The 27,741-nt window shown below is 47.0% G+C and overlaps 1 protein-coding gene and 2 pseudogenes across 1 annotated transcript in view; all 3 read right to left on the bottom strand.

Moving 5' to 3' along the window:
• The window catches only part of ITGBL1 (integrin subunit beta like 1), a 1,349,590-nt gene that overhangs the window by 492,320 nt on the left and 829,529 nt on the right, over nucleotides 1-27,741 (bottom strand). The window lies entirely within an intron of this gene.
• On the bottom strand, nucleotides 2,605-2,751 carry LOC146805128 (5.8S ribosomal RNA; annotated as a pseudogene).
• On the bottom strand, nucleotides 4,050-5,321 carry LOC146805127 (18S ribosomal RNA; annotated as a pseudogene).

Here is a 27,741-nt window from a genome sequence, read left to right as displayed (position 1 = left end):
AGAAGTGTACGTACTGTATTTGGAAATGTTTGTTTTAAAAATATTGCATTTTTGAATAGAAGATTTAATTTTGAAAAATTTTAATTTTGTGTTTGGTAGCTGGTAATTTCCTTAAATGTAATTTTCAATACATGATTCATTAACTTTTAATATTAAAAAACATATTTGTTGTCACATTTATTTAAAATATATTTTATTTTTGTGTATATGTGTAGCTGTATTATATTTTGGTAATGTATACAGTTATTTATATATGTTTTAAAATAATAATGAATTTAATTTTCTACAGCTTATAAATATCAAGTTTTGAGTTATTTATTTGTAGGTTTTCTTATCTATGGGCCTTATTTAGATCTTGGTGGGACGCCCACCGTCCCTCCGTGGTGGTGTTTTGAAGTACTTTGTGGAGTAGTCAATACAGCGGGCGGGCCACCAAGTAAGCGGGCAGGGAATCCAACGGAAAAGTGACGGTGGTACCATTACTGCTAAGATCTAAATCAGGCCCTATACCAGATCGACCAGAGCCTGGTCTGGACTGGGCAGGTCAACCTGTCCGGGATGACAGAACCCATTTCACCCCTTCCCCCTGCTTCCCCTTTTGCCAAGCCCCACTTGTCTTAGGAGAATGGTAAGCCTTGCGCCGGCCTGCTGATGGTGTATCCTGGGTAGCGCTGAACATTAACAGTCACTGCCAATTAAGACCGGGCTCAGGAATCTTGGCGCCCCGGGGCTGATCCTTCATGCAGGGCTGGTCTCCACTCTTTACCTCAAACCCAGTGGGGGAACAAGAGAGTCCTCCCTGGTCTGCAGCCACCCTGCTCTGGGTATTGACTGTCACCGCCATACTGTGGGCTCAGGGTTCTACCTTGGGTGGGTGCCTTCCACCTTCCCGGATCCCGGGCATCAAGTGCCAAGAGGGGTTAAGCCCAGCCCATCCACCCAACATCATCTCCTCACAGGCTTCTCTGGGAAGCCCATTTTCCCCAACTATTATGCCCCCACAGAGTGGCGGCTTACAGAACCCCAGTTGAGGGACAAAAGTTGGAGTTAGCCACGCTGGCCAGCCATCCGCTTGGCTGGACCACTGGGCCTGCCCTATGACCAGATGGTGCGGGATGACCCAGTGACCAGACAGGCCAAGATGACCAAGCGATCAGATTGTCCAGGCCCCAGGCTGCAGGACCCAGGACCTAGGTCCCAGGACCTCAGCCCCTGGACCCAGGACCCAGGCTCCAGGACCTTGGTCCATGTTTCAAAATGGGTAAGGTGGGTAACAGACTTAGCTGCAGACACTTGGTGCCCAGTGTGGGCATCCCTGCCCAGTGGCTCGACGGGGTCATGGCACACTGAGCACAGTCTGACCCAGTTGACAGTCGCCCCAGGAGCAGCCCAGTCCCCGTTCCCCACCCTGGCGCCGGCCAAGAGGGGCCGGGAGTGGTTGGCGTGGGAGGGCGCAGAGGCAGTCAAATCTCTTTCTGTTCCGCGGACACGCCAAAGCTGCTGCCAGGGGGGTGTAACACTCTCTGATGGAGCAGAGAGCCACCTGCCACTCCAAAGTCTTACCAGCTCACCAGGAGCAGTTGCGGGACCCCACTGCAGAGAAATGGGCCCTGCGGGGCCAGGTGCACCTGAGCAGAGTGCCGTGGAGAAGATCCACCCTCCTGGGCTAACAATCTTTCCGCTGTGTTGAATCCTCTGGGTAGACTCCATGGACCCCACCCGTTTACCTCTCAACAGTTTAACTCCCTCTCGAACTCTCTCTTCAAAGTTCTTTTCAACTTTCTCTTACAGTACTTGTTGGTTAACCGTCTTGTGCCCTTAGATGGAGTTTACCACCCACTTTGGGCTGCTTCCCAAGCAACCCGACTCTGAGAAGACCCATTTCCGGCATGGTCTGCTACCGGCCTAACACAGTCCACGGGGTGGCCTCGATCAGAAGGACTTGGGCCCCCTGAGTGACGCCGGGGAGTGGGTCTTCTATATGCCACCTTTCCCCGCACCCATCACCGGGCAGAGATTTGGCGATGGCTCTTCAGTCACCGTTAATGAGGGAATCCAGGTTAGTTTATTTTCCTCTGCTTAATAAGATGCTTAAATTCAGTGGGTCGACACGTCTGATTTGAGGTCGTAGTTGGATGGCGACGTGTGGTGGAGCCGGGCACAGTGCCTCCTGGGCTGCAGAGTCTGAGGTTGTGGCAGCGCACACATTTTCCTGGGACAAAGACCGATGGCCGCGAGGTCAGGTGAGCACCTATGGGCCTGGCAAGGGGTGGTGTCTATCCATGGAACCTGCCTGCAGAGGTGGGAGCTCCAGGTGGCAAACACGGGCAACCGTGGAACACCACAGACAGCTAAGTGTAGCACACATCCAGGGACCCCAGGGATGTTCTAGGGGCGGTCCAGTCACCAGCCTGCACCATGCTGAGGCGGGAGGGAAGGCCAGATGTGCCAGTGGTGTACCCCTTTGACAGGACCAGTAGGCGGGATCCTGCGATGGGCAATTAAGGATCTGATCTTGTGGGGCAACGAAGGGAGCAAACAGTGCTCCCCTGTGGAAGCGACAGTCGCACCACAGGGGCAGCCCCGAGGTGATTGACGATTGAGTGATCCTCAGACAGGCGTAGCCCCATGAGAATCCTGGGGTCTCAAGGTGTGTTTGAAGTGTCAATGATCAATGCGTCCTGCAATTCACATGTATTCTCGCAGCTGAGTTCTTTGACACATGAGCTGAGTGATCCACTACCAAGAGTCACAGCAACTTTTTGCAGGGAGGGAGGAAGGCGGTGCCATCTGTTCATCTGTTGCCCATAGGGCAAAATAATCTGGTACCCTGCCAAGACTTCCCCTCTATGAGTCGGCCTCCATAATTCGAAGAGCATTTTCAGGTGCTTGGCCTGGGAGCACTTGTCCCACAAGGGCGATGGGAGCTCCTACAGTGGTAGAGAGAGGCAGGCAGCCCGCTGCCACCAGTCCATCCCAGAGGACCGGGAGGGACTGTGCAAGTCTTCAAACTCTCAGCCTGGCTGCACAGAACCGATCAAACCAGGTACCTGGCAATGAGGGATGGTTGCCCCACCTGTATGTCAACCATGCGCCACTGGCTTGGGTGGGGAGCCGCTGAGCCATGCCTGCTGGCTGAGGGGTAGCCCACCACTTGACCTGGTTGGAGGCACTGGAAGGGAAGAGTAAGGTATCTCCCCTATCCTGCGGACCCCCAACAAGAGGATCTGGAGTCACCCTGTGGCCACAGCTCCTTACCATCCAAGCAGCCATGCTGCCCGAGAAGGGTGGCTCCTTAGTCTTCTGAACCCCAGTCAGCCGGGATTGGGCACAGGAGAGCCAGGAGGCGGCAGTGCCGTCAAGGGTGGTCGTTACAACAAACAAATGATGGACGGAATGCTGACAATGCATACATTCTCCCCCAGTCAAGAGATCTGGGTTAAATCCATCGTTCTTTTGCCCACAATACCACCCCAGTTTAGACATGGCCATATGCAAATCAGTCTTGACCCTGTGCCTCATGGGAACAGTCCAGCCCGAACTCCCAAGCCATGTCTTCCCTGGACCGGAATCAAGCATCCTAGGACCGGTTTCTGGCTACCAGCCGTCATCAGCCAGGATAGCTTGACTCCAGTGGCGTAGTGAGCACGGGTCCCACGTCTGGGAATACCCATCCCACTTAGGGCGAAAAGCGTTACAACAAACAAATGATGGACGGAATGCTGACAATGCATACATTCTCCCCCAGTCAAGAGATCTGGGTTAAATCCTGATCGCAGCACAGGGAAGCACTGCCATTCAGTTTCCTCCACAGGGTTGTGCTGGATGAGTGTGGGTTCCTTCTTGGAAAGGCTTTCCATCGTGTCACCCCAAGAGAGGCCGGGGCCATCCTCGCTCTTTCATGCGTACATCGGCTGGCCCCAGCAGACTACTCCCGTGGTTAGGGTGCATGAGAACAAGGCGGGCACTTTGCCTATGGGTCTTTTCCATATGGGAGGTGGCCGAGGATGTCAGGCTAGTGCTGTCAGCCACTCAGGCCGCTACACCTTCATTGATCCCTTCGCAGGGTCACCTACCGAAACCTAGCTACAAATTTGACTTTCTCTAGATAGTCAAGTTTCATCGGTTTCTCAGTGCTCCACCAGGACTGTTGCAGGCCCTGGTGGGGCGGATCCGACGGCCTCACTAAAAAATCTGACCTGCAGTAATGATGGCAGTGTGTACAAAGGGGAGGAACTTAATCAACGCAAGCTTATGACCCGCACTTACTGGGAATTCCTTGTTCATGAGAAAATTGAAATACCCAATCCCTATCATGAACGGGGTTCAGAGCATTACCCACACTTTCTAGCAAGGGGTAGACGCACGCTGATCTGTTCAGTGTAGGGCACGTGCAGCCCCTGACATTTAAGGGCATCACAGACCTGTTATTGCTCGATCTGGTGTAGCCACTGGTTCCCCTGAGAAGTTGAATGCTGACCACCAGGGGTCGTGTAACTAGTTAGCATAGAGGAGTCTCATTCGTTATTGGAATTAACCAGACAAATAGCTCCGCCAACTAAGAACTGCCATGCACCACCACTCACAGAATTGAGAAAGAGTTATCAATCTCTCAATCCTTTCCATACCTGGGCATGGTGATGTTTCACATGTTGAGTCAAATTATGCCACAGGCTCCACTCCTGGTGGTGCCTTTCCATCAATTTCTTTAAGTTTCAGCTTTGCAACTTATACGCTATTGGAGATGGAATTACCGTGGCTGCTGGCACAAGACCTTCCCTACAATGGATCCTCGTTACAGAATTTAAAGATCACTCATTTCAATTGCATACATGGTCCTGTATAGTTATTTTTTGTCACTACCTTCCCGAGTTGGGTGTCGGTAAATGTGCGCCTGCTGCCTTCCTTGAATGTGGTAACTGTTTCTCAGGCTCTCTCGCCGGAATCGAACCCTGATTCACTGTTACCCATAGTCACCATGGTAGGCACAGAAAGTACCATTGAAAGTTGATAGGACAGACATCCAAATGTATAGTTGCCGTCACAGGGACGTGCAATCAGCTTGAGGTTATCTAGAGTCACTGCAGCCGGGTGAGCCCAGTTTGGTTGGATAACTGCACGTATCCCGGGAGGTCAAAGCTTGTTGGCATGTATTAGCTCTAGAATTACCACAGTTATTCAAGTAACAGATAGAGTGGTCAAATTAACCATAACTGATTTAATAAGCCATTTGCAGTTTTACTGTAACAGCTGTTTGTAATTACACATGCATGGCTTAATCTTTGAGACAAGCATATGCCAATGGCTGGACAAACCAGGTAGTCGCACCTGCTGGTCAAGGGTTGAGAGCAGTGTGCCTTACCCTGACTGACCTTTGCACCCCTCAGGAGCCTGTTGGGGAAGCCCTCCCACCTGGGAGGTGGGGGGCTTGCTGAGGGGACAGGTGTGGTCTCACGGGCCCTCTTTGCATAAGGGAGAGGCCGGCCAATACGCAGCCTGAGCGAGATGCAGGGGTGCCGGCCTGGGCAGGTGGGAGACCCCACAGAACGGTCATTCCGAGCTGCTGTAGAAATGCACTGGGGAAGGAGGGCAATGGTGTGGCGTGTGGCGGCCCAGACCTGGCTCTACCTGACCCCTTCCACTCTGGCTGAACCACTGGGGGTCGCAAGCTTCCAAGACTGCTTGGCCTTTGCTCTGCTGGGTAATGCCCCCAGCAAATTACAGGACCTCAAGTCAGACAGTCCCTGGTGGGGTGGAAGCTCTTTGCTTGAAACATTATCTGAGGCTAGTCACCAGTCCATCCCTAAATGGACTAAGTGTACCCAATCAATCAGAGTACAGGATGCTGTACGGACTGTCCTCTGACAGGTCACCCCAGGTGGTGATGTAAGATTCTTGTCCCTGCCTGCTCTAAGGGAAAGCAGGCTCAAAGGAATGGCCCACTGGGCAGGGTTAACCCAGGGCCCTGGAAGCCCCTGACTGAGAACAGCTGGATAACAAGGAGGTCCGCATTATCCTGTCCCTAATAATCCAGAGGAAGGCTACCCCCCTTTGTTGTAACCAGTGCACACCGAGTGCCAGAGGGGACCATGGGCACGAATGCACCGGACCTCCTGGATCCTGGCTGGGCTGGAGGAAGCAAATTAGTCCTCATCTGGACTTCCAGGGCAGCCCAGCCACCTGGACACCCCATTGAAAAGCATTGTGCACAATCAGATGCCCAAGGGACTCAGAGTCACCAGATGGCCGGGCTCAAAGGACGGCCATCTGATCACACTGTCCCTTAACAAAAGGGCTTTGGCTTGTCCTTGGAGGGGATGGGGACTCTGGAGCCTGGGTGCTCAGAACCCCAGCTTTGCCTCAGGCACGGGACTGTGAAGGGGGGCCTGACGGAGAGCTCCGGAGCGAGCAGGCACTTTAACACGCCAGCGGAATGGGGGATGCCTACTTGGGTTCACGGAACCTCATCCTGGGCATTTTGCCACACGGCAGGCCCGAGGTCGGAGCCCAGGACAGGGACTCCCACCCCATGGGCCACCAGGGGTCCCAGTCAGAGTTTCTGATCCCGGCCAAGCAAGACAAGCCTCCCCGGTCCTGATGGACCCCCATCCCGGGCCATGGCAGTGCAGCAGGCTGTAAGACGGAGCTCAGGTGGGAGCTCCTGCCCCACGGCTCAGCAGGGGCCCAACCCCGGTCAGGGTTCCTGGGCCCTGCCACCCAGGGGAGGCCACACCAGGCCCACTGCATCCCATTCTGGGCACTTTGTCATGCAGCAGGCCCAAGGAGAGAGACCAGGACAGTGGCTCTCACCTCATGGGTAGCCAGGAACCTCTGTCAGAGTTACTTGAACCTGGCCAAGTAGGGATAGCCTCCCAATCCCGGGCCCTTGGTGGTATGGCAGCCTGGAGGACAAAGCCAGGGGCGGGAGTGCCTGCCTCTGGGCCCTCTGGGGCCGGTCGAAGATCCTGTTCCCAGCCATGCAGGAGAGGCCTCCCCAGGCCCGCTGGACCCCGTTCCTGGCACTTTGCCACATGACAGGCTCCAGGACGGAGTACAGGATGGGGGCTCCCACCCCAGGACCGGCCGGGGGCCTGGTCAGAGCTTCTGGACCTGGTCAAGAAGGGCAGCATCCCGGGGCCCATGGGACCCAGCCCTGGTGCTTTACGACACCACAGGTCAGTGAAGGGAGCCCAGGTCCCTGGTAGGCTAGCAGACATGGACCTGCTGACTCTCGGTCTGCAAAAGCCCATCCTGTCGACTCTGTAGTTCGGAATCCCTGACTGGGGCCCTTGTCAGGTGTTTCCAACCAAGCTGCCCAAAGTTGCAAAATAGGCCCAACTATGGGCCTGATGTAGATCTTAGAGGGACTCCCGCAATCCCTCCATGGTGGGGGTTTAAAGTACACCGTAGAGCTGACGAAGTCCGACCCCCGTATTTAGATGAAAAATAATTGTGGCGGAGTTAGCAAGACTCTGGCAGTCTTTCATCCATAGATCCACTAACATCTCAATACAGCAGGCAGACAGCCAAGTAGGGGGCCAGGGAATCTGACAGAAAAGCAACGGTGGGACCATACCGTCACGATATAAATCAGGCCCTATGTTATTAGTAAAGTTGTTTCAGAAAATGAAAATGTTGTAGTTCAAAAATATTTTACTTAAAGTATTCGTTTTAAAAAATGTTTTATTATCTTTATTTAAAAAAATTTTGTTTTCATTTCTGTATAAATAAGACTATTATTTGCTATGTTTTGTTTTATTCTGCCTTTTTCAATTTAGCCAAATGGTAAATATTTATTGTAATTAACATTTATTGATATTAGCTCACTATTTATGATTTTGTAAAATAATGTATAATATTATAGAAATAGCAAACCTGACTATTTTAGTCTCCCACACCTTCCACAAAATGGTTTACATCAGAGTGATACAGTAAAACTGATCCTGTCACTGGGTAACACCTTCCCCAAAATGGTTTTGATTGGAGTGTGGATATTAAAATTGACCCATTTAGTGTCCAGCATCTTCTCTATAATGGATTATATTGGAATGGAAATAGTAAATGTGATCCCTTTAGCGTCTAACACCTTCTCAAAAATAGCTTAGATCGGAGTGTGAATAGTAAATATAACTATTTTAGTGTCCACCACCTTCCCAAAATGGATTAGATTGAAGTGAAAATAGTAAATCTAACCCCGTTGGTGTCCAACACCTTTCTAAAAATGTTTTACATTAGAGTGGGGATATCAAATATGACTCGTTTAGTGCCAAAATATTTCCTAAAATTGTTTAGATTGAAGTGCAAATAATATATTTGACCCCTTAAGTGACCAACACAGTATAATTTGGAGTGCAAATAATAAATCTGGCCCTATTCGTTTTCAACACTTCCCCCAAATGGTTTAGATTAGAGTAGGAATAATAAATGTGGTCATTTTAGTGTCCAAGACGTTCTCCAAAATAACTTCAATTGGAGTAGGAATAGTAAATTTGCCCCTTTTAGTGTCCAAGTCCTTAACCAAAATAGTTTAAAATAGAGTGGGAATAGTAAATCGTACCCCTTTAGTGAAACAACACCATTCCCAAAATGGTGTATAATAGTGAGGAAATAGTAAATTGGACCACTTTAGTGTCCAACACCTTCTCCAAAATTCATTGCATAGGAGTGGGAAGAATAAATATAACCCCTTTAGTGTCTATCACCTTCCCTAAAAAGGTTAGGATGGCAGTCCCAGATCTTCCTGTGGCTGGGAGGGGGCCACATTGTTCTAAGAGGTGTGGAGGACTCCCAGAGTGCAGTACTCCAGATTGTTGCTAGTGGTGCATGGATCACCCCGTGGCTGGGGGAAACCCCATTATTCTACATGCTGGATGGGTACATAAGACACAGTGAGAACTCAAGTAGCATGGGACATGTGAGGAGCGTGCTTGGACGTGTGCCTGGGTAAAGACTATCTGTACCTGTAAAACTGTAAGTGCACTTGTATGATTTTAGCTTTTAATTATCCTTGAAAACATATATAGCGTCCTGTTTTCACACTTTATTACTATGGGTAAAAGTACAATTACAATGAAAAGTAGTGCCAAGGATAATATTCCTTCTAGCTCAAGCTTTATTGTAAACTATTTCTATGGGGACTAGAGTAAATTGTAAATGTGGAGGAGAGACTGGAAGCAACACAGCGTACTGTAACCAAAGTTCGAACTAGAGTACAGGGATGCGGGGGATTCCAAGCAAACTCTCTAACAGGGAATTTCACCCACAATCTAAGATTAATCCATGTGTATCATATGCCCCTCTTTCTACTATCCTAAACCACTCTATATCTATTGTGCGGCAACCACCTGTGTCATTTTGTTCGTGCCAGTCATGATCTCGTGCTGCTGTTTGATGGGCAAGGTAAGAGATTTTTAAAGTTTTAATTTAGGTATTTTGTGGTAGGGGATGTGGGTAGGTAAAGTAACTATAGGTTATGACGTAATCTTTATTTAGTAAGTTTGCTTATTGGGAGTTTGTGTTTCCTTGTTATATAGTGTAGTGCGGTAGGCCTATATTTTATTAGTAGTAGTATGTTATTATATATTTAGTCATGTTTTTTAATATGTTAGTAGGGTTGTAATGTTATGTTGGTATTGTATTTGGGATATATGTATTGTGAGGGTGGTAATGTTATACTTTTAACAGGTTAGGAAGATGTAGAACAGTGTTTGCAGCAATTTATACTGCGTTCTTTGTAAAAGAAAAAAGAAAATTAATTTGGTGTGATTTATTACGATATTATTGTTTCACTTCCTTTGATTTTTTGGATTTCATGGAGTGGTTCTCATTTTGAATTTTTTTTGGTGTTTTATGATTTCCAATGACTGTGGATTACATTGGCGTATTTAATTTGAAGATTCATATTTTTCACGGTTTCTCAGTTTTTATTTCTGACTTTTTGGTGGATTGAATTTTTGGTAAGTGGAGGTGGAGCAAAAACGCCAGCTACACAACTGTAAGTACAAAATTCGTATTTATTTTTGGGTGGGAAATGTTGTATTTTAGTATTTATGTTTACTGCAACTGAAAAGTTTTACGACTCCTAAATGCCTTTTGTGAATACCGAAAGTAGTAAAGTTAGGAGTTTTCTCAGTTTAGGAGAAGTAAAGTTAGGAATCCTAACTTTACTACTCCTAAATGCCTTTTGTGAATACCAAAAGTCATAAAGTTAGGATTTTGTCTCAGATTACTTTTGTGAATCGGGCCCTAAGTGTCTTCAAAGTAGCCCCTAAGCGGACTTAGGGCCTAATTATGACACTGCCAAACTCCACCTCCGACCGGATTACAAGTTGTAATCTGGACAGGCAGTCCCGCGGTGACTGGCCCACGGTGCTGCCTTTCAAATGCTCATAGGACAACCTCAGAAAGGCAGCACTGTGGGACAGCCACAGCGCATTCCAGTATGGCATGGACTGTAAAGTAGGCCTGGGCGGTAAATTCCATTACACTCCCGGAATTTGCGGAATTTGGGTAATTTTGCGTTCCACGGAGAACTTGGAATTGCCCAAAATTCTGCGTTCCCCAGCTTTGCGGAATTTTTTTGTTTGCTCGCATTCTCAAAATGCGTGTTTGTGAGATGTTTCCCCCCGAGCACGCACACAGCGATCGCAAACAGGAAAAAAGCATTGCGAACAAGCAATTTCAAGTGTTCGTGGAATTTCTGCGTGCTCGCGGAGATTATTTACCGTTGCGTGGAGATTTGCATAGCGCGACTACGCAATTTCCGTCCACCCCTACTGTAAAGTCTATACCATGCAGGAACTGGGGGTGCAGAAAGACATGAGGGCACACCATGTGCCCCCCTGCATGCACCCCTGTGTACCGAGGCACCATGAGGTCCTGTAGGGCCCCCTAAGTTTCCACGCTGCCACCCTTTTTCTGGTGGGCTCACCGCCATGAAAGGAAACACAGTGAGGGAACTCATAATATGCCTCTTCCTTCGGCCCTCAACTTTTTCAGACGGATACTGGTGGTAACTGAGTCTGACTAACCAGTCCTAGAGCCAGTGCTATGTTAAAAGACACTTAGAATACAGTGAAAACACCTACATACAATAGGGAACACTATCCATTGGGGTCCCCTGTGATTAGCATGACCTCCTCTGTAAGCCCCTAGTATATAATAGGGCAGGGGGATTAAATCTACCTCTTAAAAAGCGCCACAAGGCGTGTTTGCACACGTCACCTCAGGCCCCGTCCCCTCCCTTCCCCACTGTGTAAACACGCCCTGTGGCCGTTTTAAGTTGGGAGATTAAGTCCCCTTGAATCCTGAGGGTCCCTAGGGTCCAACTAGCCCACCAGGTACCTCCAGTAAGCGCCATAGAGCTGCGCTGCAAAGAGTTGTAAAAAGGGGCACGGCCTAGACCACCTCTTTGCAACGCAGCGCAGTGGCGCGTACTGGAAGCACCTGGTGGGCTAATTGGCCCCCAGGGTCCCCTAGGATTGAAGGTGAATTATTTCCCCAACTTAAAACGCGCCACAGGGCGTGTTTGCACACATCACCTCAGGCCCCGTCCCCTCCCTTCCCCACTGTGTAAACACGCCCTGTGGCCGTTTTAAGTTGGGAGATTAAGTCCCCTTGAATCCTGAGGGTCCCTAGGGTCCAACTAGCCCACCAGGTACCTCCAGTAAGCGCCATAGAGCTGCGTTGCAAAGAGTTGTAAAAAGGGGCACGGCCTAGACCACCTCTTTGCAACGCAGCGCAGTGGCGCGTACTGGAAGCACCTGGTGGGCTAATTGGCCCCCAGGGTCCCCCAGGATTTAAGGTGAATTATTTCCCCAACTTAAAACGCGCCACAGGGCGTGTTTGCACACATCACCTCAGGCCCCGTCCCCTCCCTTCCCCACTGTGTAAACACGCCCTGTGGCCGTTTTAAGTTGGGAGATTAAGTCCCCTTGAATCCTGAGGGTCCCTAGGGTCCAACTAGCCCACCAGGTACCTCCAGTAAGCGCCATAGAGCTGCGTTGCAGAGAGTTGTAAAAAGGGGCACGGCCTAGACCACCTCTTTGCAACGCAGCGCAGTGGCGCGTACTGGAAGCACCTGGTGGGCTAATTGGCCCCCAGGGTCCCCCAGGATTGAAGGTGAATTATTTCCCCAACTTAAAACGCGCCACAGGGCGTGTTTGCACACATCACCTCAGGCCCCGTCCCCTCCCTTCCCCACTGTGTAAACACGCCCTGTGGCCGTTTTAAGTTGGGAGATTAAGTCCCCTTGAATCCTGAGGGTCCCTAGGGTCCAACTAGCCCACCAGGTACCTCCAGTAAGCGCCATAGAGCTGCGTTGCAGAGAGTTGTAAAAAGGGGCACGGCCTAGACCACCTCTTTGCAACGCAGCGCAGTGGCGCGTACTGGAAGCACCTGGTGGGCTAATTGGCCCCCAGGGTCCCCCAGGATTGAAGGTGAATTATTTCCCCAACTTAAAACGCGCCACAGGGCGTGTTTGCACACGCCACCTCAGGCCTTGTCCCCTCCCTTCACCACTGTGTAAACACGCCCTGTGGCCATTTTTAGTTGGGAGATTAAGTTAATTTGAATCCTGAGGATCCCTAGGGTCCAACTAGCCCACTAGGTACCTCCAGTAAGCGCCACAGAGCTGCGTTGCAGAAAGGTGCAAAAAGTGGCACGGTCTGGACCACCTCTCAGCAACGCAGCGCAGTGGTGCTTACTAGAAGCACCTGGTGGGCTAGTTAGCCCCCAGGGGCCCTCAGGATTGAAGGGTAATTATTTCCCCAACTTAAAACGCGTCATAAGGTGTGTTAGCACACGTCACCTCAGGTCCCGTCCCCTCCCTTCCCCACTTTGTAAACACGCCCTGAGGCCGCTTTAAATTGGGAGATTAAGTCCCCTTGAATCCTGATGGTCCCTAGGGACAAATTAGCCCACTAGGTAAGTCCAGTAAGCGCCATTGCAGAGAGGTGTAAAAAGGGGTATGGCCTGCACTAGGGGTGGGCGGAATTTGCGAAATTAACTTTCGCAAATTATCGCGAACATTTTTAAAATTATCGCAAACAAGCGGAAATATCGCGAAGATGCTGAAGTTTTTTTCCGGCATGTTCGCGAGATTTTCTGCATGGTTGCGGGTCGCCAACTTACCCATGTGGTTGCTTGCGGGCGTGGCCATCTTGTTTTGAGTTGTCTCGCGGTGCATGATCGCGAGAAGAAAGACGTGATCGCGCGACGCATGACGTCACTGCAGGCGCGAACTGTTGCGAGACAGCGCAAATGGCTAAAAACAATACAACATCTCATGGAGAACGCGACCGGATCAAGAAAACTTGTCGGCGAACGCAGGGATTCAGGTAAGGCGCGAGCAAGAAACAAATTATCGCCAAGCTGCAGAAACCGGAATTTTTGACATTTTCGCGCTCTCCGCGGAACGCGAAAATGTCAAATTATCGCAATTTCCGCGAACGGAACGAAATTTTCGGCCAGGCCTAGCCTGCACCACCTCTCCGCAATGCAGCGCAGTGGCGCTTACTGGAAACACCTGGTGGGCTAGTTGGCCCCCAGGATCCCTCAGGATTGAAGGGGAATTGTTTCCCCAACTTAAAACGCGCCACAGGGAGTGTTTGCACACGTCACCTCAGGCCCCGTCCCCTCCCTTCACCACTGTGCAAACGCGCCCCGTGGCACGTTTTTAAGTTGGGGGATTAACTCCGCTTGAATCCTGAGGGTCCCTGGGGTGCAACTAGCCCACCAGCTACCTCCATTGAGTGCCACAGAGCTGCGCAGAGAATTAATTCCTCCTCAATCTTGAGGGTCCCTGGGGGCCAACTAGTTCACCAGGTACCTCCAGTATGCGTCAGAGAGCTGCGTTGCAGAGAGGTTTTCAGAGGCCATGCCCCTTTTTACAACACTCTGCAACGCAGCTCCGTGGCACTTACTGGAGGTACCTGGTGGCCCTCTCCGTTGGGGATCGTGGGGGGGTTCCCAATCCTCCCACGGTCCCACAGGCTCCCCGCGTCCGATGGAGTTGGCATTGCTTTTCCACATGGGGAGGTGCTAAGATGCAGCTCCCCCGTGTGGAAAAGCAAATTGATTTGCATTTTGAAAGAGAGAGCAGGTTTCCCTGCTCTCTCTTTCAAAATACAAACTAAGTTTGCTATGGCAGGGCGAGAGCTGCGAGGCTTCCACCCTCCCATAGCAAACTACAGTGTCCGGGGGGGTGGGCACCCCGGGACACTCAGGAGCCGGCCCTGAGGGGTGGCGGTCCCCAGGGCCATGACAAGGCTCCAGGAGGGGGGCCATGCGGCCCTCCTCTGACAATTTACAAAGCCCCGGGGGGTGGTGGTCCCCGGGGCTGGGGGGGCAGTGTGCCCCACCTGCAATAACAATTAAGTAGAGCCCCGGGGGGTGGCGATCCCCGGGCTTGGGGGGCTTTAGAGGCCCCCCAACATTAAAATGAGAAGCCCCGGGGATTGGCGGACCCCGGGGCTTTTATGTTTGAAAAGCCCCGGGATTTGGCCCACCCAGGGGATAAATATTAATGAAGCACGGGAGCCTGCGCTTCATTTTTTAAAACATTTCGTCTGAAATTCGCTCTGGGTGCGCGAATCTCGCCGATTCATTTTTACAAAAAATGCTTTTTTAGGCCCTGGGGGTCCTTGTGGGACACTCTGAGAAGGCCTAGGGGGTCAGGGTGTTTCTACCCTGCCCCCTTTTCACCTTTTGCGCACTTGTTTGGCTACAACTATACAGATAACGGCCTACAAAACCAGGCTGGCCGAAATTAACGCCGAAATTTCTGATAATAAAGACTATCTGATGAAACAGAAAATAACCAAATTGCAAAAAGACATACAGAAATTCGATAAGGAAAGGGTTTACCCATACTTGAAGGCTGACTACACCTCAGATAAAACGAGCTATTCCTCTGATGAGACTTCAGACAGGAGAGACTCCAGCGATAGTAATTCTAGCACCAATAGCTGGGGTAGTAATAGCTCGAGAAAAAACCAACGGAATAATCGACCCTACAACGGCCCTCCCTTCCAGGGCCCCCCTATGTTTCAAGGTCCTCTTCAACCACTACCATACTGGCAGTTTCCTCAATACCAACATTGCCCCCCCCAGTTTTTCAATGGTAACAACCAGCCTTTTTTAGGCAGAGGCTGGGGCAGAGGAAGAGGGCGCAACAGAAGAGGCGCACAGAAACAGGTCCACTGGCAAGAACCACCAACCAGCGGCATGGACACCAGGAGCAGAACGAAGGACAAGAGGAACTAGTAGTGAATCTTTCACATAGGGTCCTCACAGCTCCTGAGAAATCACTACTGCAGAAAGGCCTTGGTTTTGTCCCCACTCCTAGGGTTGACAGATTTAGGGATCACTGTGAAATCCATAATCTTTTTCGGAAGATACGCCTTAAAGCCTTCTTTCAGGACCAACCTCACAATGAGGTTATCGATTCTGGATTAAGAAACCCCTCTACCTTCACTCCACAGAATAACATGGTTCCTGTGGAGATCCTCACATTTGAAAAAGCGGTTTTGAAAGAACTAGATTCACCCCACAGGGAGGCTCCTTTCCATAATCTGACTAGGCACGAAACCCTGCTCTTGAAAAATCTCTCTGAGGATTCCACGATTACTGTCAAGCAGGCGGACAAGGGCGGGGCGATCGTGATCCAGTCTACCACAGATTATGAGACTGAATGCAGACGTCAACTCACAAATGAGAGATATTATACTCCCATAGCGTCTGATCCGACTCCCCGTCTCAAGACAACCATCTGCACCATGGTTTATGAAGCTGAAGCCAATGGTTGGATTACCCACAAAGAGGCAGAGTTCCTGATAACTCGGGAACCAAGGATCCCCTTTTTCTATACCCTCCCTAAAATCCATAAGGGCACGACTCCGGTCCCAGGACGACCGATTGTATCCGGCATTGGTTCGCTCCTCGAACCTCTGTCCAAATTTTGTGATCACTTTTTGCAACCCTTGGTACGGGACATACCCTCATTCATCAAGGACACCACTGACGTCCTCAAAATCATTGATGACTTTCCAGACACGAGTGTCATTAACTACCTTGTGACCTTGGATGTGGAGGCCCTCTACACCAACATCCCCCAGAGGGCCTCCTTGGCAGTCATTGAGTCAACACTACGGGCATTAGACTGGTCGTCACCCACACCAGTCACATTTATTATTGATTGTGCTACCTTGGCTCTTACTGAAATTTTTTTTGAATTTAACAGACAACTGTACCACCAGAGCCAAGGAACATCTATGGGTAGTACCTTTGCTCCCAGTGTAGCATGCCTCTATATGGCTGATTTTGAGAAGAACGTGATCTCATGTACATCTAATCCTTTCCATGACAACATCTCCCTTTGGAAACGATTTATAGACGACATACTTATCTTTTGGCATGGTACACATACTGAGTGTTTGAATTTCATACAGTGGATCAATGAGCAGAACGAGTTCCTCAAGTTCTCTCATACTATATCAGAGCACTCGGTACCATTCCTGGACCTGAACATCACTCTATTCGAGGGTACCCTCACTACCACACTGTACAAAAAACCCACTGACCGCAATAGTCTTCTACGTTACGATAGCCACCACCCCAAAACACTGAGGGACAACCTGCCCTTCGGGCAATTCCTACGCATTAGACGTAATTGCACTCAGATAACGGACTACAACTCAGAAGCCAAGATACTATCATCCAACCTGATGGCCAGGGGTTACCCCCCCAGGTGTGTCCTTAACTCTATGAAAAGGGCTAAGAACAACCCACGGGAGACACTACTTGAAACACACACCAAACCTGAAACTGATATTTTGACCTGTGTCACGTCCTTCACATCTGATTCAAGTAGGATTAGAAAGATCATTCTGAACAACTGGGGTATTCTAGACACGGGTAATCTTAACATACCCAAGCCCAGATTTGCCTACAGACGCACACAAAACATCAAAGACCTACTTGTCCACACTAGACCTAGACTGCGCACCATTGGTCCACAAAGGACTATATGGGAGTTACCACCAGTCAAGGGCCACTTTCCTTGTGGTTCGTGCGTAGTGTGTAAACTGACTAACACCTACAAGGACATAACTTTTAAGAATGACTTCCACTGGACACTGAACAGACATACGAATTGCAACACTAAGAACTGCATATATATGATTAGATGTCCGTGTGAGTTGGTATACATAGGCATGACAACCCGCATGGTTAAGACCAGGATAATGGAACACAAGAGTAACATACGATGTCAGAGAGTGACCACCAAACTCTACACCCATTTTAAAACAATGCAACATCAGACAGACTCCATCAACTGGGTGGTCCTAGAAGCACATCCTCAGATCTCTCAAAATGCTTTGTTTAAACTTGAGCAAAGATGGGTCCTTAGGTTGTCTTCACATCTGACTGGTTTGAACGACGACATCCCATGGTCCACACTTATTGGTTAAGCATGTTCCTTAATAGGACCTGTGACCCACCCTTCCATAACACACGACGTGTGTTTATAACTCTTACGACCACTCTGGCCAATCCTGGTATCTGACATGCTGACCTTATCTCCTTAGCAGTGATGATAGCTGAGAATACACCACGAAGAGATCATAAACCATCTAGATCCCCTTTTCACTGCAGTAAATAGATACACAATACCTGTATCTTATCTTATCTTTGTCTGCCTCCCTCCCTCTGTTTGTTGTTGTGTGTTTGTCTTGCATGCGGATAGTTGCCGCGCTGTTTTTAGACCCCTATTCACGGGTTATATCCCCGTAGATTCTATAGGTCATTGACACTCCATCATGGCCCCCGCGACTGCCACCGCTATCCCGATTCCTTGGGACTGAGCCTGGTCACCCACCTATGCCTAGCTCTACCTAATATCGCTATGGCAACCGTTTTTCTGATTACTTTTACCCATGTAGAATCACTTCCTGACACATACCGGATATCGATAGTTATTCAAACTACCCGTTCCAACATGGCCGCACCACAGTCCATTCCCCGACCAATGGGATCGAGACATCCGTGGTCACGTGACGTAATTGACGTCTCCCGATTTCCTCATCTGGCCAAGACCGACACTGTACGGGACCCATCCCAGGTCCGGCGGTAGGGGTAGGTCTTTCATCCCAAGCGTCGAACGACGCAGGTGAGTGTATCGGGCTCCGCCGCTCTATTTTCCATAAGGTGAGTTTGGCTACACGTAGGGGGCTTTTTGGCGCCTCCATGACTTCAAAGACACCACGAGCGAGAACGTCCTGCACTGACCCATCCGCTACCAAGGGCTATGGCGGTTACCCCCTTTTTGCTCATGAGTCTTCCGTAACAATCCTGTTATTGACCTCATTGACTATTTGGGCGGCGACACGCTTTGGCCCCTGAGTATGAGGGTTACCATGGCTGCACACCATATCGCTCATGTTAGTACCTTTTTGAAATGTAAGGCTGCCATCACCCTCCAGCACTCTACTTGCCGCTTGGATTGCTGGGAAGATCATGCCACTAATGGGTTTGGTCTATTCATGGTTTTTATAATCGCTCTTCCCGGTTTTTTACCCCAGGACCCACGTTGGGAGTCCTTTTTACCCGCCGGAGACTGCTGCAAGATTGCCTTGCTAGTACACGAGGTGAGTTCTGCTCCTCCCCTCTGTCTGTCTCCGCCCCGAGTCCTGTCTCTTGGTTGGTCTCGTCCTCTGTGACCTTTTAATACCCCCCCTGGGAGCTACTCCCCAGGAGACTCTTGATGATTTCAGCTCATTATGTTATGTGTGTATTGTTTACCATACAGTATTTTGTCATGTTTTTTCTGTCTCCTATCTTTCCATAGGTTACTCCTGAGCACCTCTCTGGTATGTAAAACACACATACCTTCGTTGTAGATAGTTTATGTTTTTTTGATCCTGACGAATTGCCGTGACCTTTCACTGGCTTTATAGGCAAGAAACATGTTGATCTTTTTGAGAGTAGGGCATACACAACTAGCGTCATAATCACTAGTAGCTATCCCCACCTCACTTTTCTTTTCTTTTTAATTAGGCTGTTTACCACTTTATTAAATACAATTTTTGTGGACTAACAGTACCTATTTTATCCTCACACCACATCTACACAGTCTAGGGCCCCTTACCCCCACAGCACCCTTCGGCAGGAACAGAAGATCCCCGCCAAAGAGCCCCATTATTGGGAGCCCGTCAGGAATTGCAGCGCCGACCTGACGAGGGGCAGGCTCAAATGATGAAGCATGACACCTAGCTTGCTGGGTGTGTGAGGGCCCTAGTTCCAACAAAAGGGTTTCCCCCTTTCCATGACATACGACATTTCTTGCTGAGACCATTACTTTCTCTTCTCTGACCTGAGGAACTTTGTTCTCTTTTTTGTCTTAGCACTTGTTTGGCTGCCAACACTTCCTGGTTTGGAGTGTTGACAGCCAATTAGCATAAAGCTCGTGCTCGGGGGGATCCGCGACCCTAGATATATATGTGTTTTTACTTTTGATTTTCTCAGCAACTACTGAACAGATTTACACCATTTAACAAAAAGGGTTCTTTCTGAACTTCAGCAGTTCGGGCTGTAGCCATGTCTAAAGTTTCCTATGGAAAATTGCATGGGGAAACACGTTTTGGGACCCCCCTCTTTTCTCGGCCCCCGCTTGACCAGTGATTCAAGGGGACTTAATCCCCAAACTTAAAACACGCCACGGGGCGCGTTTGCACAGTGGTGAATTGAGGGGGCAGGCCTGAGGTGACATGTGTGCAAACACGCCCTGTAGCACGTTTTAAGTTGAAGAATTAATCAATCCTGAGGGCCCTAGGGGCGAGTTATAGTTAGCTGAACTAACTATAACGGGGGAATTTCAATGGTTTTGTACGAGTGAAAAGTCCAGCTAACTATAACGTCCTTGAAACCTATGTTTTTTTCAGTGAATATATATATATATATATATATATATATATATATATATATATATATATCACTGCTACGAAACACCAGTCAGGTGCACTCACAGGCGGGTGCTTCTTCGTGCGGGGGTGTACCCGCATTTAATTTTTTGCTGCAACTCTCCTTCTCACAACCACCATCCAAAAGAGAAAGACAGCACTCGCGGGGGCCGTTTCCAAAATTTATTAAGTGGAAACTATCACGAAAATAAACAGACGCGTTTCGGTAACAACCTTCATCTATGTTTACCGAAGCGCCCGCCCGCCATGTTTTTAAATCAACAAAATGTACATTAACACAAATGAAGGACCAACGTCAATATTCTGGTCTCTAACATTCCTGCCCCAATATCGGCGCCATCTTGTAATATATGATAGCCCACATGCCTAGATGGCAAACTCCACTCGCAAACGCGATAGGGATGGGGGGAGGATCAAAAAAAAAAAAAAAAAAAAAATATATATATATATATATATATGTATATATATATATATATATATATATATATATATATATATATTACCTACTGGCGGTCACCAGTATGTAGTTATAGTTAGGACCCCTTTTCCATAGGAAATCCGCAACATTCTATTTTGAATAACTTTGGCGCCGGTTGACGAATCCTCGCGAATTTCTCAAAATAGGTGGGGCGCTACGCTCCGCTCCTACCCTGAAAGTCTCGGGGGGATTCGTCAAGCGGGGGCTGAGATAAAAGGGGGGTCCCAAAACGCGTTTTTCCCATGCATTTTTCCATAGGACCTTTAGACAGGGCTACAGCCCGAACGGCTGAACAGAATTACTAGAAATTTGGCAGAGAGGTAGTCCCTAGGTCAAGGAAGTGCCTTTTGTAGGTTTGGTGTAAATCTGTTCAGTAGATTCTGAGAAAATAGCCTTTAAATCAATATATATATCTGAGCCAGCTTACGGTACGCTTACCGTAAGCTTACCGTACGCGTACGGTGGCGTGCGCGAGCGCGATTCTGATTGGCTCTTAGATCTTAGTAAACATTCTAATCGGCCGAAACCAGGAAGCGGCGGCCGCCATTTTGTGTGTTTCACTCAGAAAAAAAAGAGTGATAACAAGAAAAGGGGGCAAGGAGGAGAGTTACAGACCCCCTTACATTTGTGAGGGGGTCAAAGAAGGACAGAAAAGTACAAAGAAAACATTTATTGATTTTTAAAAAAATCATGGGGTACGCGTACGGTAAGCTCACCGTACGCGTACGGTAAAAAAATAAAATAAAAGAAATGAAATGCAGATTTAAGTGTTTAGATATTAGGGGGCTCTAAAAAGAGCCGTTGTGTTTATGAAGTGATTTTTTATTGGTACCTACAAGTAAGTACCGATGCAGAGTCTAAGGTTCAAGAGGAAGACTCTGTTCCCTTCATCATTGAAGTGCACACCATCTCCTCTATAAATGTCTTGCATGTCATAACGCAAGTTGTTGTGGTAAATGGCACCCATACCATAGTCACGGAGGAAAGCAGAAACAGATTTGTTGACGTGCTTTCTTGCTTTGTAAATTTGCGGACAGAAATGATTGGACCAGTTCCATTTTTGCCTTTGGCATATGTTGGAAAACACAAAGGCAGTTTTAGGGAAAAGAGAAAACAGTTGTGCAAAGGTGTCCTTCATAAGCATTTCCAGACCTACCCCAGTCAAAGTGCCTAGGTCATTGCCACCACAGTGCACTATTATGAGGTCAGGGTGTTGGATTTGCATGAAGGATTTCACCAATGGCATCAATTGGTGCCACTTTAACCCTCTCTGACCAATCCATTTAATGTCTACATTTGGTAAAGCAAGGTCTCTCACCATATCTGTTTTCTCTGCATACTTTTCACTCCAGAAGACATAGCTGTGCCCTACAATCCACACTGTGAACATCTTTCAAGGAGATCGGGGTGCACTCAGGAGGTGTAATTCAGTAGAATGGTAAAAAGAAATGAAAAACAGTTTGGAAATGGAGGCATACATATTTGTTTATAAAAAAAAAGAACTGATTGGCTGTTTCATACCATTCTACACTAAAAACTAGGCTGTATGTGTAAATTTATAGAAGCATGTTTTGTATTGGTACAGAAAAATGTGTTACCAAAGAACAGTACTATGGATTTGCTGTAAGGTTTGAAAAGTCAAGCACTCTTGCTCTGTGGAATTGAAACATTGTTTGGCGAACTTCTGACCTAACCCCACACAGCAGTGTTCCATGAGCTGTTGCTATGGTAGCAGGCAGAAGTCAAGTTGGGGGAAGGGTACTTTAAGAAAAGGGTTGGTTTTCAACCAATAGAAATGTGTGATTACATTTGAAAAAAAGGGGGAAGCACTGAGATTTGAAACTTACATGTATATGTGTGGAAAAATAGAGGGAAACTTTGCCATTTTCTGGTTCTGCTGAGAGGAGAGAGGTGTAGAGAACAGAGATCCTGGCTCTGATAATCTGCTGTTTGAGTGCCACATTTCTATCACAACTAACTAATTTTAAAGGTGAGTTTAGAGTTTGAGAGGGGATGTATATGGTAAATTAAGAAATGAATAATAGAAATGGGATTCCTTTTGTTGAAGTTGTGTTTATCATTTTCTGTTTTGGGAGAAATTTAAATGTGAGGAACATGTAAAATAATATGGACTATGTTTTCACCATAAATTAAGGTGTACTGGTATAAATAAGGAATACTTTAAGGGTTTGAGGTTGCAGTCAGTAATGCAAATACATTCAGCATCACTAAGGCTGGTTGCCCTTGCTGGAGTGTAGGCAGTCACCGAGGATACACATGGTGGTGGTCTGAAAAAGCAGTCTGGACATGGGCTTTTAAAAAAATCTGAAAAGTGGTTTCATAATGTGTCAGTCTGTAAAAGTGATTTTCACTTGCCAAAAAAAAAGAGCAGTAAGTGTGCATTCAAATTGGCAAAGAAATTTCGTTTTGTGACTAATGTGAAAACATGACTCTGTGTGCAAATAGGAATTACAGGCAGAGATTTATTGCGTTTTGCTCTGGTGATTTCACAGTTGCATTAGTAGGAAAAAGGGGGAGCGATTTTTTTGGTGCAGAAGCAGACTCTTAGCACACACCCAGCTCCTTTCCATGTATAATCATGCACAGTATTTACAAGCGAGTGGGGTTTTGAGGTTTCAGTCTGTAATGCAAATACATTCAGCATCACTAAGGCTGGTTGCCCTTGCTGGAGTGTAGGCAGTCACCGAGGATACACATGGTGGTGGTCTGAAAAAGCAGTCTGGACATGGGCTTTTAAAAAAAACTGAAAAGTGGTTTCATAATGTGTCAGTCTGTAAAAGTGATTTTCACTTGCCAAAAAAAAAGAGCAGTAAGTGTGCATTCAAATTGGCAAAGAAATTTCGTTTTGTGACTAATGTGAAAACATGACTCTGTGTGCAAATAGGAATTACAGGCAGAGATTTATTGCGTTTTGCTCTGGTGATTTCACAGTTGCATTAGTAGGAAAAAGGGGGAGCGATTTTTGTGGTGCAGAAGCAGACTCTTAGCACACACCCAGCTCCTTTCCATGTATAATCATGCACAGTATTTACAAGCGAGTGGGGTTTTGAGGTTTCAGTCTGTAATGCAAATACATTCAGCATCACTAAGGCTGGTTGCCCTTGCTGGAGTGTAGGCAGTCACCGAGGATACACATGGTGGTGGTCTGAAAAAGCAGTCTGGACATGGGCTTTTAAAAAAATCTGAAAAGTGGTTTCATAATGTGTCAGTCTGTAAAAGTGATTTTCACTTGCCAAAAAAAACAGAGCAGTAAGTGTGCATTCAAATTGGCAAAGAAATTTCGTTTTGTGACTAATGTGAAAACATGACTCTGTGTGCAAATAGGAATTACAGGCAGAGATTTATTGCGTTTTGCTCTGGTGATTTCACAGTTGCATTAGTAGGAAAAAGGGGGAGCGATTTTTTTGGTGCAGAAGTAGACTCTTAGCACACACCCAGCTCCTTTCCATGTATAATCATGCACAGTATTTACAAGCGAGTGGGGTTTTGAGGTTTCAGTCTGTAATGCAAATACATTCAGCATCACTAAGGCTGGTTGCCCTTGCTGGAGTGTAGGCAGTCACCGAGGATACACATGGTGGTGGTCTGAAAAAGCAGTCTGGACATGGGCTTTTAAAAAAAACTGAAAAGTGGTTTCATAATGTGTCAGTCTGTAAAAGTGATTTTCACTTGCCAAAAAAAAAGAGCAGTAAGTGTGCATTCAAATTGGCAAAGAAATTTCGTTTTGTGACTAATGTGAAAACATGACTCTGTGTGCAAATAGGAATTACAGGCAGAGATTTATTGCGTTTTGCTCTGGTGATTTCACAGTTGCATTAGTAGGAAAAAGGGGGAGCGATTCTTTTGGTGCAGAAGCAGACTCTTAGCACACACCCAGCTCCTTTCCATGTATAATCATGCACAGTATTTACAAGCGAGTGGGGTTTTGAGGTTTCAGTCTGTAATGCAAATACATTCAGCATCACTAAGGCTGGTTGCCCTTGCTGGAGTGTAGGCAGTCACCGAGGATACACATGGTGGTGGTCTGAAAAAGCAGTCTGGACATGGGCTTTTAAAAAAATCTGAAAAGTGGTTTCATAATGTGTCAGTCTGTAAAAGTGATTTTCACTTGCCAAAAAAAAAGAGCAGTAACTGTGCATTCAAATTGGCAAAGAAATTTCGTTTTGTGACTAATGTGAAAACATGACTCTGTGTGCAAATAGGATTTACAGGCAGAGATTTATTGCGTTTTGCTCTGGTGATTTCACAGTTGCATTAGTAGGAAAAAGGGGGAGCGATTTTTTTGGTGCAGAAGCAGACTCTTAGCACACACCCAGCTCCTTTCCATGTATAATCATGCACAGTATTTACAAGCGAGTGGGGTTTTGAGGTTTCAGTCTGTAATGCAAATACATTCAGCATCACTAAGGCTGGTTGCCCTTGCTGGAGTGTAGGCAGTCACCGAGGATACACATGGTGGTGGTCTGAAAAAGCAGTCTGGACATGGGCTTTAAAAAAAATCTGAAAAGTGGTTTCATAATGTGTCAGTCTGTAAAAGTGATTTTCACTTGCCAAAAAAAAGAGCAGTAAGTGTGCATTCAAATTGGCAAAGAAATTTCGTTTTGTGACTAATGTGAAAACATGACTCTGTGTGCAAATAGGAATTACAGGCAGAGATTTATTGCGTTGTGCTCTGGTGATTTCACAGTTGCATTAGTAGGAAAAAGGGGGAGCGATTTTTTTGGTGCAGAAGCAGACTCTTAGCACACACCCAGCTCCTTTCCATGTATAATCATGCACAGTATTTACAAGCGAGTGGGGTTTTGAGGTTTCAGTCTGTAATGCAAATACATTCAGCATCACTAAGGCTGGTTGCCCTTGTTGGAGTGTAGGCAGTCACCGAGGATACACATGGTGGTGGTCTGAAAAAGCAGTCTGGACATGGGCTTTTAAAAAAATCTGAAAAGTGGTTTCATAATGTGTCAGTCTGTAAAAGTGATTTTCACTTGCCAAAAAAAAAGAGCAGTAACTGTGCATTCAAATTGGCAAAGAAATTTCGTTTTGTGACTAATGTGAAAACATGACTCTGTGTGCAAATAGGAATTACAGGCAGAGATTTATTGCGTTTTGCTCTGGTGATTTCACAGTTGCATTAGTAGGAAAAAGGGGGAGCGATTTTTTGGGGGAAGAAGCAGACTCTTAGCACACACCCAGCTCCTTTCCATGTATAATCATGCACAGTATTTACAAGCGAGTGGGGTTTTGAGGTTTCAGTCTGTAATGCAAATACATTCAGCATCACTAAGGCTGGTTGCCCTTGCTGGAGTGTAGGCAGTCACCGAGGATACACATGGTGGTGGTCTGAAAAAGCAGTCTGGACATGGGCTTTTAAAAAAATCTGAAAAGTGGTTTCATAATGTGTCAGTCTGTAAAAGTGATTTTCACTTGCCAAAAAAAACAGAGCAGTAAGTGTGCATTCAAATTGGCAAAGAAATTTCGTTTTGTGACTAATGTGAAAACATGACTCTGTGTGCAAATAGGAATTACAGGCAGAGATTTATTGCGTTTTGCTCTGGTGATTTCACAGTTGCATTAGTAGGAAAAAGGGGGAGCGATTTTTTTGGTGCAGAAGTAGACTCTTAGCACACACCCAGCTCCTTTCCATGTATAATCATGCACAGTATTTACAAGCGAGTGGGGTTTTGAGGTTTCAGTCTGTAATGCAAATACATTCAGCATCACTAAGGCTGGTTGCCCTTGCTGGAGTGTAGGCAGTCACCGAGGATACACATGGTGGTGGTCTGAAAAAGCAGTCTGGACATGGGCTTTTAAAAAAAACTGAAAAGTGGTTTCATAATGTGTCAGTCTGTAAAAGTGATTTTCACTTGCCAAAAAAAAAGAGCAGTAACTGTGCATTCAAATTGGCAAAGAAATTTCGTTTTGTGACTAATGTGAAAACATGACTCTGTGTGCAAATAGGAATTACAGGCAGAGATTTATTGCGTTTTGCTCTGGTGATTTCACAGTTGCATTAGTAGGAAAAAGGGGGAGCGATTTTTTTGGTGCAGAAGCAGACTCTTGGCACACACCCAGCTCCTTTCCATGTATAATCATGCACAGTATTTACAAGCGAGTGGGGTTTTGAGGTTTCAGTCTGTAATGCAAATACATTCAGCATCACTAAGGCTGGTTGCCCTTGCTGGAGTGTAGGCAGTCACCGAGGATACACATGGTGGTGGTCTGAAAAAGCAGTCTGGACATGGGCTTTTAAAAAAATCTGAAAAGTGGTTTCATAATGTGTCAGTCTGTAAAAGTGATTTTCACTAGCCAAAAAAAAGAGCAGTAACTGTGCATTCAAATTGGCAAAGAAATTTCGTTTTGTGACTAATGTGAAAACATGACTCTGTGTGCAAATAGGATTTACAGGCAGAGATTTATTGCGTTTTGCTCTGGTGATTTCACAGTTGCATTAGTAGGAAAAAGGGGAAGCGATTTTTTTGGTGCAGAAGCAGACTCTTAGCACACACCCAGCTCCTTTCCATGTATAATCATGCACAGTATTTACAAGCGAGTGGGGTTTTGAGGTTTCAGTCTGTAATGCAAATACATTCAGCATCACTAAGGCTGGTTGCCCTTGCTGGAGTGTAGGCAGTCACCGAGGATACACATGGTGGTGGTCTGAAAAAGCAGTCTGGACATGGGCTTTTAAAAAAATCTGAAAAGTGGTTTCATAATGTGTCAGTCTGTAAAAGTGATTTTCACTTGCCAAAAAAAAAGAGCAGTAACTGTGCATTCAAATTGGCAAAGAAATTTCGTTTTGTGACTAATGTGAAAACATGACTCTGTGTATAAATAGGAATTACAGGCAGAGATTTATTGCGTTTTGCTCTGGTGATTTCACAGTTGCATTAGTAGGAAAAAGGGGGAGCGATTTTTTGGGGGAAGAAGCAGACTCTTAGCACACACCCAGCTCCTTTCCATGTATAATCATGCACAGTATTTACAAGCGAGTGGGGTTTTGAGGTTTCAGTCTGTAATGCAAATACATTCAGCATCACTAAGGCTGGTTGCCCTTGCTGGAGTGTAGGCAGTCACCGAGGATACACATGGTGGTGGTCTGAAAAAGCAGTCTGGACATGGGCTTTTTAAAAAAACTGAAAAGTGGTTTCATAATGTGTCAGTCTGTAAAAGTGATTTTCACTTGCCAAAAAAAAAGAGCAGTAACTGTGCATTCAAATTGGCAAAGAAATTTCGTTTTGTGACTAATGTGAAAACATGACTCTG

Source organism: Triturus cristatus, chromosome 8 (genome assembly GCF_964204655.1).
Source record: "Triturus cristatus chromosome 8, aTriCri1.1, whole genome shotgun sequence".
NCBI classification, from domain to species: Eukaryota; Metazoa; Chordata; class Amphibia; order Caudata; family Salamandridae; genus Triturus; species Triturus cristatus.
The sequence above is the reverse complement of the archived record's forward strand: the minus strand, read 5'-3'. Positions and strand labels throughout refer to the sequence as shown.